This window comes from Mobula birostris, chromosome 1 (genome assembly GCF_030028105.1).
Source record: "Mobula birostris isolate sMobBir1 chromosome 1, sMobBir1.hap1, whole genome shotgun sequence".
Taxonomy (NCBI): Eukaryota; Metazoa; Chordata; class Chondrichthyes; order Myliobatiformes; family Myliobatidae; genus Mobula; species Mobula birostris.
In genome coordinates this window covers 53,582,722-53,595,761 of record NC_092370.1, presented here as the reverse complement: position 1 = coordinate 53,595,761, position 13,040 = coordinate 53,582,722, and the positions used below count along the sequence as shown (strand labels likewise).

General features: G+C 42.2%; 1 protein-coding gene across 2 annotated transcripts in view; it reads left to right on the top strand.

Annotated features, from left to right (window-relative positions):
- Window positions 1–1,754: 1,754 nt before the first annotated feature.
- mapre2 (microtubule-associated protein, RP/EB family, member 2) overlaps window positions 1,755–13,040 on the top strand; it is a 70,180-nt gene continuing 58,894 nt past the window's right edge. Inside the window, exon 1 of one of the 2 annotated variants that reach the window (XM_072255272.1) lies at window positions 1,755–2,098. The gene's annotated coding sequence lies outside the window, so the exon portion shown is untranslated. Of the gene's footprint in view, window positions 2,099–2,374; window positions 2,542–13,040 lie in introns of those variants that run through there. The other variant, XM_072255261.1, reaches the window with a different exon arrangement.

Here is a 13,040-nt window from a genome sequence, read left to right as displayed (position 1 = left end):
CCATCCAATTTAGGGCATAGTATTTGGGTCTCGTGAGGTAGTTTCCTTTATGTTGGATAAAACAATGACGGACTACCATCATTCGGTCTGCCTGGGTGACCCTGAACATACAGTTGCCTGTCACTTTGATCCACATCCACATTATGTCCCTTCTGTCTTTCGCCTGTTACACTGTTCCATCAAAGGCTCAAATATAGTTCTGCTTCTGTCCACCACCACCACTGGACAATTTCAGATCATTCACCTTTCCCTGGTCTGTCAGAATTGATCAGCCCTGATGAAATAGCTGGGTGGCCTGCGTCTGTGGGATAGGAACAGGCTTTTTAGTTCAATGATCTTTGAGGTTGAGGGGTGCTGGTATTAGTATTGTTTCTCCCTCTACGGATGCTGTCTGGGCCTGCTCCATCTATCCTTTATTATTTCCAACATTTGTTTTTTTTTATTATATATTTCAGGTTCTGGACAGTTCTGAAGTAACTCATGTAAGAGAAAATTTCTAGGAGCCGGAAATCCAAGCAACACACACAAAATGCTGGAGGAACTCAGCAGGCCAGGCAGCATCTATAAAAAGAGTAGGGTCGACGTTTCAGGAACTCATTTTTTGTTTCCCTCTCCACAGATGTTGCCTGAGCTGAAGGTCTTCCCCAGCATGCTCTTTTATTACATGTTTCGACCAACTACGGTGTTCTGCTTTAGCGGAATTTTTGTTCTCCTTCAGCTCCTCTATTCAGATTTACTGGCAGTGAAAAGCACTCTTCACCCACTCTCAGCCAGTGCCAACCTGTGGAGCTCTTCTCTATCACAGACATTTCCTTTGTTCTCTGCTGCTTAAAAACCGTCTGTGTTCTTGGTTTTTCCATTCTGAGAAAAGGTCAGCCTGAAACGTTTCTAACAACTACGTTTTTCTCCCAATATATTCTGCTTGACGTGCTAAATGTTCCAAGCAATTTTTGTTTCCATTTTGGCAAAAGAACTAATCGATTGACTCTTCGTTCATTACATCTTCCGTTCTATCTCCATCTCAGTGTGGCTTATAACCCATAATTTCGTTCAAAGAAAATGAAAGAAACGTCAGAACATATTTTAATACACCTATGCTGTATTGTAATACAGATTTATTTGGCAGCGCCGTAATTTTGTTTCTTCAATTCCTTAAATTTCTAGAACAATGCCGGAGGGTAACAATGCAGTTTGTAATGAATTTAAACAGGGCTGGTCTTGGTTAACTTAAAATTTATTGATTTTTATGACTACTTATGGAATATTACGATGATAATTTAAATAGTGGTGTGAGCGAGGCTCGCTGTGAATAATTAAACAGAGCTTTATTATGCAATGGAAAAGCTATTCGTAATCAGAATCTTTAAATCCGAATATAGAGTCTTGATATAATAGTGGATGCGTATCCATATTCGAGCATTTTTATTATTTAATAGGCGAATGCAATAGTGATGCGATTAATCGCAGTTTCTGAGATAGTACATTTTTTAAAATTGTTCTGAGGCTTTCAATTTTATACTGCGTGTGAACTTCCAAAATGTAACCTTTGTTTTCGCGATGTTCACGCATAAGCAACAAAGGGTGAGGAACAAGGCGTTTCTTGCCCGCAGCTCATTACAGCAGAGGCGACGGGAGATCGTCGCGAAGCTGCGAGCATCCTGCAGCACTGGGGGATACATCATGTGATGTTGCTCACATTCGGAGTGGCTGCACGTGAGTGTGGGGAGGTCCGCGAGCTGCAATGGGAATTGCCAGGGAAACGGCGCGGGCGAGCGGCATTCGGTGGGCGCCCGCTGCTTCCTGTGCTCTCCTTGGGCAAACCCAGCGAGAGGGGCGCTATCCCAACACATACACACATTTCACTACAGCACAGGCTTACTAACGTCCCGAGACAGCCTCATCAAACTATTAAAGCCACTCTGAAGAAGTGGAAACATCGTTTGAATATCTGTCGACTTTTTCCAGCCCGTCAACGCAGTAAATTGTACACAGTCCGAGCAATTCAATAAAAGGCCCCGCCTCCTCTCAGTTAAAACCGGTTTTTGAAAGGAGTTCTCTATCCCAGGGAAGCACTGGTGCGAGATTTACACGCAAAACAGTAAGTAAAATTCGGTGTCAGCGCGCATTAATGGGTGCCTGGCCGGGTTACGGGGCGCAGTGTAGCCCCGGACGGTTGGAAACGCCAGGTAGTTTCAGTGTGTGCCCTGCACGACACTTGTCTTCGGGCCCGGCTGCTTTGTCATTCAGGAGGTGGGTGTCAGAAGCTCTCGGGAGAGTTGCAGCCGATGTTTACTGGCAGCTGCTGCTCGCCTGACAGCGGCAGTGGGAGGGAGGTTTCAGAAGGAAACGCAAACAACTCGTGTTGGCTACCAAAAGGACACAAAGGCTGAGTCGTGGATTGTGCGTTTACTGCACTTCAAAATGCAAAAATGTTTTAAAAGGATCTCTACAACCTACCCGTCCGGGTATCACAAGTGTCAACTGTGCATTTGAGGTCTGCGCGTCAGTGCGAGGGGTTACGGCGAGTGGAAACTCATAAAAGTAAGTGTAAAACACATCAAAGGACTTCCATTTGAATCTTATCACTTTATTTGGATTTGGACACTTTAAATATTTTAGCCCAAAGTTTAGAGCAAGTTTCTCTCATTGAAGGATGTTATGGTTGGACCACCCTTCAAATGAATTGGGTCCGTTCAATATTTTTTGATTTGAATTAACTACTGGAGTTTTGTGAGGTGCCATACTAAAGAAAGACATTGTTATACAACAGGAGACCCAAGGGACTGCAGATGTTGGAATTTGAAGCAACATACAAGATGCTGCAGAAACGCAGCAGATCAGGCAGTATTTCTGGAGGAAAATATTATTGGACCTCATCTGGACTAGTCATTTGTGGACATCAGCTGTGCACTTTTCATAGAGGTGGAAGAGATTTAGCTAGTTATGACGCTTAACCTGTTGAGTTCCTCCAGTATCTTGTGCATTGTATTGTTATACAACAGTTTGATTGTGAACATTTTGCAGTTCTCATTTTAGTATTTCTTATTTTAGATAAACTGATTACCAATGCTTAAAATCATAATATGACACTTCATGACTGAATGAAATGCTTGGTCTGTTCATAGACAGTTGAGAACTGGTGGTCATATGAATCCCTTTGTGTTTTGTGTATCTCCCAGGTTGCTTGTGATTTTTCATTCAGATTCCATTTTCATTTTTGAGAGATGGAGTTCTTTTAAAACAGTTTTGTTTTGAACTGACAAGATTGTGTATATCCCCTCCCTATTGTTATGCAAAAGTGCCATTAAGAAAAAGAACATCTTACATAGACGGGTACATACTTAGTAACAAAGTAATGAAACCAAAGTTACAAAAGTGATTGAAAATTTTGTTTGAAAACCCCTACTGTGAATTAGATAGATTACTTGCTTTTTAAATGATCACAATATGATAAGCACTTCTGGTGCAGGGCTTCTGGATTACCTTGTGTACCAAAACTGTTAGTGCAACCTATTTGACTTTATAATTACTATTCATGGATAGAAATTCATCAAGATAATTGAGGAAAAATACTGGCACCAACGCAGAGGAAGAAAACCAAAAGGGGCAGTCTAAAACCTTGTTTAGAGGCAAGTTTTGGGGAGGAGTGTATTTGCAGAGGAAGAGGAGATTCCAGATATGGACCTTGATGAAAGAAGGCATAGTTGTTTTTTTTATTATTATTATTATTATTGGCAATCGTACCAAGATACAGTTAGACCATGGAGCTGAGGCTGGTTCCCATGATGTATTGAGCTGTGTCCACAATTCTCTGTAGTTTCTTGCAGACACTGGCAGGCATTTGTCATACCTAGTCATTATGCATCCAGATAGGAAGCTTTCTTTAGTGCATTGATAAAGATTGGTAAGAGCTTATGGGGAATGCCAAATTTCTTTAGCCCTTGAGGAAGCAGAGATAATGGTGAACTTTATTGACCAAGGGGTATACGTGGTTGGACCAGGACAGGTTATTGGTGATGTTAACTCGTAAGTGCTCTCGACCCTCTTAACTTTATCACTATTAATGTAAACAGGAGCACTTATCACCCCTTTCCTAAAGGCAATGACCAGCTCTTTTGTTGTGCCAACACTGACAGATAAGTTGCGTTATCATGACACCATGCCATCAGATATCCTCCTTGAACCCCGATTCATCATTATATGAGATATGACGCACCATGGTAGAATCATTTGCAAACTTGCAAATCAGATTACAGCAGAATATGTCTATGCAGTCATGAGTATACAGGGAGTGCAATTGGGGACTGAGGATGTGGAGCACCAGTGTGAGGATAATCATGATGGAGGTGTTGCTGTCCATTCTTACTGATTGTGATCTGTTGGTCAGGAAATCAAGGATCCAGTTGCAATGGGAAATGTTGAGTCCCAGGTCTAGAAGTTTGGTGATAAACTTGCTTGGAATTATAGTATTGAAGGCAGAGCTTTATCAATAAACAATAGTCATCTTTACTGTCCAGATGCTCCAGAGATGACTGTAGTTCCAGGGAGATGTTGTCTGTTGTAGACTGTTGAATTTATGAATTACAGTGGGTTGAGGTCCTCTGTAAAGCTGATGTGTGCCATGAGCAACCTATCAAAGCACTGTGATGATGGATGTTAGAGTCACTGGGTGGAAGTCATTAAACTATATTACCTTGTTCTTCTTAGGTCCTGGGACGATAGTGGTCTTAGTAAAGTAGGTGGGAACAGGCAGAGATTAAAAATGTCTGCAAATACTCTTGACAGCTGATCTGCACAGCATCTAAGAACGTGGCCAGGGACACCATCTTGGTCAAGTGCTTTCTTTAGGTTCACTGTCTGGAAGACTGATCTTGCGTCTGCAATGGTGACTGTGTGTTCAGTGGCATCGTAGGCTTTTGGGATGGGTGGTGACATTCGGTTCAAAATGTGCATAGAATGAGGAAAGCTGCCAATCTCATTTTGTAGCCTTTAGCTCATGTAAACCCTGCCGCGACTAATGGCTGGTTTGGGACTTGACTTTGGAGTTGTATTCTCTCTTGACATCTCTGATAGCTTTATGAAGATTGTGTCATGGTTTCTTGTAAAGGTCAGTGTCACCTGGTTTGAATGTTGCAGTCATAGACTTCATTAGGGAATGGATCTCACAGTTCATCGATGGTGTCTGGTTTGGGAACACCTGGATTATCCTCTTTGGTACACAGTCCTCAGTATATTTGCTGATAAAGTCAGTGATGATGATAACATACTTATGTTAGGTGGCAGCAATGTCTTTGAATGTAGACTAATCTGTCAACTCAAAGCAGTGATGTAGAAGCTCATCTCTTTCCTCAGAGAAGCACTGAATGAGTTTCTGTACTGGATTCCTATATTTCAGCTTCTGTTTGTACACAGGGAGAAGGAACACAGCCTGGTGGTCTGATTTACCAAAGTGTGGAAGGGGAGCGGGGGACAGTGGAATGTGTCTCTGTCATCGTCTTTGGTTGGGTTGCAATGGTCAAGGGTGTTTGAGCCCCTGGTGGGACAGGAGACATACTAGTAGTGCTTTGTTAATGCACTCTTGAAGTTGGCCTGGTTGAAGCCACTGACAATGATGGATAAGGGTCTTGGGTATCCTGTTTCGAGGCTGTTGACCACACGAGTGTAGTTCATTGAGTGCACGTTTTGCATCTGTCTGAAGTGGTACGTAGACTGCTGTCTGGATAGCTGAATTGAATTCCTACGGCTGGTAGCATGGGTGACACCACTGCTAGAAATTCCAAACTTGCAAGAACTATCATGTCCAAGCACCATGAGGAGTTGATAAAGAAGCAAATCCCCGAGGAGACAATGGAGGGGATTTTGAAGGCTCTGACAGAAATATTCAAATTTTCTCCAATCACAGAAGAGATGCCAGGTGAATGCGGTACATTGAAGGTGGTACTTAAGAGGAACAAGTCGGACGTGATGATACCCAGTGAGTCTAATACCAGTGCCAGGAAATTTAGAAAATATTTCTGAGGGATGAAATTAATCAGTACTTACAAAGGTAGCAATTGATCAGGGATGTACATGTGTCTTTATTGTGATGTTCTAAAACTGATTTTTGAGGAGGTTTGTCAGGGTAGTTTACATGAACTTCAATAAGGCCTATGGCAGGGAGGCTAGTTCAAAGGTGAGATCCAGGGGATCCAGGAAATATCAGTAAGTTGGATGAAAAAATCGCCGTTATTGATGGTGTGAAAGGTAGTCTTTGGCCATTGGACATCTGGTAAATGAACAGAGAAATGGAAGATGGAATTAATTTTCAAAAAGGTGAGGTGTTGCATTTTAGGAGGACTTGAAAGATGCATACAGTAAGTAGGATCCTTAGAAATACTGAGGAGCAGAGAGACCAGGTACAGGTTCAAGAACCCCTGAAGGCAGCAGCACAAGTAATTAAGATATTTCAGAAGGAAGGCAATGCAGTGCATCTGTCTTTATATCTGAGGCACAGAACATAAGGTCCAAATGTTGTAACTACGTCAAACATTGATTCGAGCATATGCCTTCTGCAGTTATGTCACCATATCATTACAATAATGATTTTCATGGAGAGGATGCAGAGGAGATTGATGGGGATGTTGTCTGGAATGGAGTGTTTCAGCAATGAGGAGAGATTGGAGAGTTTGATTTGTTCTTTGGAATGGAGAAGGCTAAGGAGGGCCTATTTTTTTTTTATAAAAAATGATTCAGAATATAAATCAGGAGGAATCTTCCCCCTACCAGGTGTATCAGCCAAGAGGGCACAGGGTTAAGATAAAGGGTTGAAATTTTAGAGTGGAGTTTAATAAAAATTATGGGTATCACAGTGGTATGGCTAATGGAGCTGCTCCTTTATACCCCAGATCCCATTCTGATATTCTCTGTGTGAAGTTTGTAAACTGTCTCTGACCAGATGGGTTTGCTCCAATTTCCACCTACAATCCAAAGATGCATGACTGATAGTTTCTTAAGACCATAAGGCAAAGGAGCAGAATTTGGCCTTTTGAGTTTGCTCTGTCACTACAAATTGCATTGGTGTGCAGGAAAGTGATAGGATCTGGACATTTGGAATTTGGGGAGAATAGAACACAGAAACATTTATGGGGGAATGGGAATGCTTTCAAAACCAACATAGACTCATGAATTGAGTGCCTTTTTCTATCTTGTATGGAAACACGGGAAGAATATTTTTAACCAGAGGATGAGTGCAATCTGGAACATGCTGCCTGAGGGGATGGTAGGAGTGGGTGCTCTCGTAACATGAAGAAGGACATTTGGAATACCATTGTAACAAAATCTATGGGCCAAATGATAGAATTGTGTATAATTTGTAGACCATGAGTGGAGATATTAGTGTTTGAACACCTACTTCATATCTGCAGATGACATGATCATTGCAGGCATTCTTGGGAGCTCTGAGGAGAGAGAAATGGAAAAGTTATTGGTAGAACTTCTCTGGTCTCCTTTCATGAGTTTCATGAATTATCAAACAAAGACTGAAGTGTGAAACCTTAAAGAAGGTGTGGGGGGGGGGGGAGGTGGGGAGGAATCAGTTGGATCATCAGCCCAATTCCAACTCTTTGAATTATCCAGTTTAATCCCACACCCAAGCCTTTTCTCATTTTACATCCTTACATTGCAATTTAATTCTCTTCATGTACAAGTGTTGCTGCTACTTGAAAATTTCTATGAATGTGATAGGATTCTATCACTCTCCCTGCACATCAAGGCAATCAGTAGCGGCAGAACAGACTTGATGGGCTGAATGGCCTAATTCTGCACTTTTAAGATGTGCTACACTTAATTTGCTGGAGGAACTCAGCAAGTCAGGAAGCATCTATGAAAATGAATACAGTCAATGTTTCAGACCAAGACCTTTCATTAGTAATCAGATGACACTTTTAAATGACAGCTCAAATCCCATGTGTTTAACCTTGCTTTTAAATAACTTTTTGCCTTTCATTTTCATATTTGCACTTTATCCCATTGTAAAGCAATTTGAACAACATAGTTTGTATGAAAAGTGCTGAATAAATAGGGTGGTGTTATTATTACAGTCAACACTGAGGTGTCCAAATTTTTGTCTGAGTCATTTTCAGACTTGAGTAGAAAACTGTGGCTGAATCGTTGTGGTACTTGATGTACCAGTATATGGAAGACCTGGATAGCTTAATAATACCAAACAGTGAATGATGCTTATTTGATATATTTTGGTTAAATTCTGTCACACAGATTGGAGAAAATGCAGAAATTGAATTAAAACAGAGGGTTAAAATTTGGTGTTAGCTAAATGGCTCATCTGACTTGTCAGACTATTGAACAGTGCAGTGTGTCCCTCTTTCTCCAGGAGGATGATTATTAAGTTTCAATTGTTACAGATTGTATATTTTCCCCTTCCTTTACTGTTCTCAAACCCACTTTATATTATAAGCGTCCTCATTCAACCCCAGACATAAACTGAATTGCCCCCTCTCATCCCAGCTCTCCATCTCTCCTCTTTTCTCACCACTCTGCCCCTCTGACCCTCAACACAAGAGCCCCCCAGAGCTGTGTCCTAAACCCCTTCCTTTAATCTCTGTCTTCCCATGACTGCGTCGCCACCCACAGCTTCAATCTGCTAATTAAATTTGCGGATGATACATGGATTGGCCTTATCTCAAATAATAACGAGGCAGCCTACAGAGAAGGAGTTATTAATTTATGCTGACACAATTGTATTTCTAAGCTATCTTGACTGTTCTGTTGTATATCTTGCTGTACATACTATTTATGACAATTACTATAAATTGCACATTGCACATTCAGACAGAGACTGAACATAAAGATTCATGTATGTGAAGGATGTAAGAATTAAAGTTAATTCAATTCAATTGAATCTACTCACTCCTATCACACCAAGTCAATTACTTTAATTCTTACTTCACTACTTTCTCTTACTCTACTGTCTATGTAGCTGAGAAATTGATGAGCTTATTGTTTCATATGACTTCTGCGACTACTGAAAAGTCATTTATTGGAACTAATATAGTTTTTTCCTTAAGGTTGTCCTAGCCAGGGGAGGTAGTAGGGATAAGCTTCTACTATCTATTAAATGCTCCCAGTGGTGTGCATTTCAAATAGCTTCTGACACCAAGTCTAGCTCCTGGCCTTCACGTGTTGTTTAGCTACTAAAGCTGTCGGAAGCATTTCTACTGACAGGGGAAGGGACAAAGGTGGGTTACTGGCACCTTAAAACTGGTCATTTTGGGCAAATAGGGCTCGGTCAGCCTTAGTTGGCAGCTTAACTAGGAGGAGGAAAACTGATCTCAATCCTCTGCTGCCTTCCCCATTCATGGGGAAGGCTTCAGGAGTAAATCCTGAGGGGAAAAATTTGGAATTGGAGTCCCTTAGGGATTCATATGTTGAGTTCAAAGCTAACTGACAATTCCTGTGATGCTGCTGGTGCCAAACTGTATCAGTCTCTGCTTTTCCTTTAGATTCATCAGCTGCGGGGAGGGGTGGAGCCTGCTGCCTGGGCAACAGCTTGCTGTTATTGTCCTCCTTTGGATTGCGAATCATGTAGACTGGTAGCATGCAATATCCATGGTTGACCCTGACCAATGGAGGGCCTCAACAATATTGGCCAATATTAGAGTTGCCGAGAGTTCATCGTTTGGTTGCTTTAGGTCTGTTGTGTAAATGTACTGTATACTTGGATGACAGAACCAAGTACAATATCACCAACTCTGAAATAGAACAGTGCAATATTTTTTCAAGAAATAATAAAGTAGCAATACATTTTTCTGCAACACTCACAACACGCTGCAGGAACTCAGCAGGTCGGGCAGCATCCGTGGAAAAGATGAGTCGACGTTTCGGGCCGGAACCCTTCGTCAGGACTGTAGGGGGAAGGGGCAGAGGCCCTATAAAAAAAGTGGGGGGAGGGTGGGAAGGAGAAGGCTGGTAGGTTCCAGGTGAAAAACCAGTAAGGGGAAAGATAAAGGGGTGGGGGAAGGGAAGCAGGGAGGGGATAGGCAGGAAAGGTGAAGAAAGAATAGGGGAAAACACAATGGGTAGTAGAAGGAGGCAGAACCAAGAGGGAGGTGGTAGGCAGCTGGGGGAGGGGGCAGAGTGACATAGGGATAGGGGAAGGGAGGGGGAGGGAATTTATATACTTGGTATGAACATAGAATTCTCCAACTTCCAGTAATTCCCTCCCCCTCCCTTCCTCTACTGACAAAGACAGTCTGTAGACTACTTTCTACAAACTGAAAGAGAGTCCTGACGAAGAGTCTCGGCCTGAAAAGTCGACTGTGCTTCTTCCTATGAATGCTGTCTTGCCTGCTGGATTGCACCAGCATTTTCTATGTTTAAGAAATATAGCATTCCCTTCTGCAAACGTTATAATCTAAAACAAAGCACGGCTAAGGGAAGGACAGGGCTGGCAACTAAATGTTCCAGGGTACAGGTACTAGAGATGGCATAGAACTGGATGATAGTGAGGAGGGGGAGTTGCATTTTTGATTAAGGAAAACATCACGATTGTCAGATATGAAATTACTAAGGGATCTTCCAGTGACTACTACCACTAGATATACTTCCAGTGAGGTCTTATGGATGGACCTGAAATGATCACCTTATTGGGCTTGTGCGAAAAGCTTAATAATCAACTGAAATTAGCGGAACAAACATAAAGGGGGATTGCAGAAAGTTGCAAGAATAATAGGGTTGTCATAGTATGGATTTAATTTTCCTAATATAGGCTGGGACTGCCATAGTGCTAACGGCTTGTAGATGGGATAGAATTTAAGTGTGTGAGGAAAGCTTTCTCATTCAGTATATGGTCTTCCCAGGGAGAAGGCAAAGCTTGGGCAGGGCAGGTTTTTCAAGATGGCACCAGTGTACATCTGTGACTCTGTGGCTGCAGGAAATAAAGTGATTGAGGTGTCGGTGGGGCTGGGATACTCTCGAAGCAGTACCCATAGTACTGTTAGTTTTAAGTTAGTTATGGAAAGGGGTAGACCTGGTCAACAAAATAAAGTTCTAAGTTGTAAGTCGATTAGACAACGAATTGCAAAAGTTGATTGAAGGAGTTTGTTTGCAGGCAGGCAAAGGGATGTCTGGCAAATGGAGGCTTTTAAAAGTAAGCTATTGAGAGTTCAAGATTTGCATATTCCTGGTAGTATGAAGGGCAATGCTGGTAGGCATAGGAAACCCTGGATAATGAAGGATGTTGAGTTGTTGGGCAAGAAGGAGCCATGGTAACTGTGATACAGGTAGCTGGGATCCAGTGAATCTCTGGAGGGGTATATGGGATGCGGGGGTACATGCAGGGGGAAAATATCAGAAAGGCAAAAAGATAACCTTAGCAAAGAAGATTTGGAGAATCATGAGATTTTTATAAGTATACTAATGGGGAAAAAGTAAATTGAGAGATAATAGTGTGCCTCAAAACCAAAGTGGATGTCTTTGTGCAGAGCCTCAAGAAATGGGCAAGGTCCTCAATGAGTATTTCTGCTGTTTTTACCATGGAAAAAGACATGAAGGTGTCAGACCCTGGGGTAGCCTACTTTACAGCATAGGAGGTACTGGATGTCTTGAAATGTATGAAGGTAGTTAAATCTCTAGAGCCTAATCAGCTATATCCAAGAACACTGTGGTAAGCTGGAGAAGAAATTGTGGAGCCCCTCACTGAGACGTGTATTATTTTTGGTGACGTGATTGGAAATATTGGAAGACTGGTGAGTAGCTAATGTTACGCCGTTAATGTTATATGGTAGGTAAATTATGAGAGGGGATTCTGAAGGATAAGATTTACAAACATCTGGAAAGATAGGAATTGATTCAGGATTTTCAACATGGCTTTGTGATGGCAGACTGATCTTTTAACCTGCTCCACCTGAATTTAACTTGTCCCTCCTACATAGACCATAATGCTCTATTTTTCTTTCATACATATGCTTATCTGAGTCTTACATGTTCACAATGTATTGGTCTCTACCACCATCCTTGGGAGTGCATTCGAAGCCCTTACCAGTTTGTGTGTATATAAAAAAAAACCTACCTCCGACATCCACCACTCACCTTAAAAGGATGTCATCTTGTCCTGCCGCCCTGGGGAGAAAGGTGCTGGCTCTCCTCTCTACCTGTGCTACTTATATTCTTCAACGCCCCTTTCAAGTCTCATCTGCCTTTGCTTTAAAAAGAAAAGCTGTAGCTAATTGGCCAGGCAGCATCTCTAGGAAGAGGTACAGTCGACCACCTCCCCCTCATACCCCATCAGTTATTTATTTTTATACACACATTCTTTCTCTCACTCTCCATTTTCTCCCTCTGTCCCTCTGACTATACCCTTTGCCCATCCTCTGGGTTCCCCCCCCCACCCTTGTCTTTCTCCCCTGGCCTCCTGTCCCATGATCCTCTCATATCCCCTTTGCCAATCACCTGTCCAGCTCTTGGCTCCATTCCCACCCCCCCCCCGCGTCTTCTCCTATCATTTTGGATCTCCCCCTCCCCCTCCCACTTTCAAATCTCTTACTAACTCTTCCTTCAGTCAGTCCTGACGAAGGGTCTCGGCCTGAAACGTCGACTGTACCTCTTCCTAGAGATGCTGCCTGGCCTGCTGCGTTCACCAGCAACTTTGATGTGTGTTGCTTGAATTTCCATCATCTGCAAAATTCCTGTTGTTTGAGCTGTAGCTAATTCCACCTTTTGTCATTAGACATGTTCTCAAATCCAGGTGGTACCCTGGTAAATCTCCTTTGCACCCTCTGTAAAGCTTCTGCATCTTTCCTATGATGTGAAGCTCACTCAAATTTTCTTGAACAATTTTTTGTGACAAATTTCATGTGTCATAAATTTGAGTTTTTTGAAGAACTAATCAAGAAGTCGATGGGGGCAGGGTGGTAGATGTTGGACATTTTTTATTTGAGTGTAGAGGAATGAGGTGTTTGTGCAGAGGTATATAAAATTGAGGGGTAGAGATGGATGAATGCACAGTCTTTTTCCCGGAGCTGGGGACTCATGAGCTAGAAGGCAAA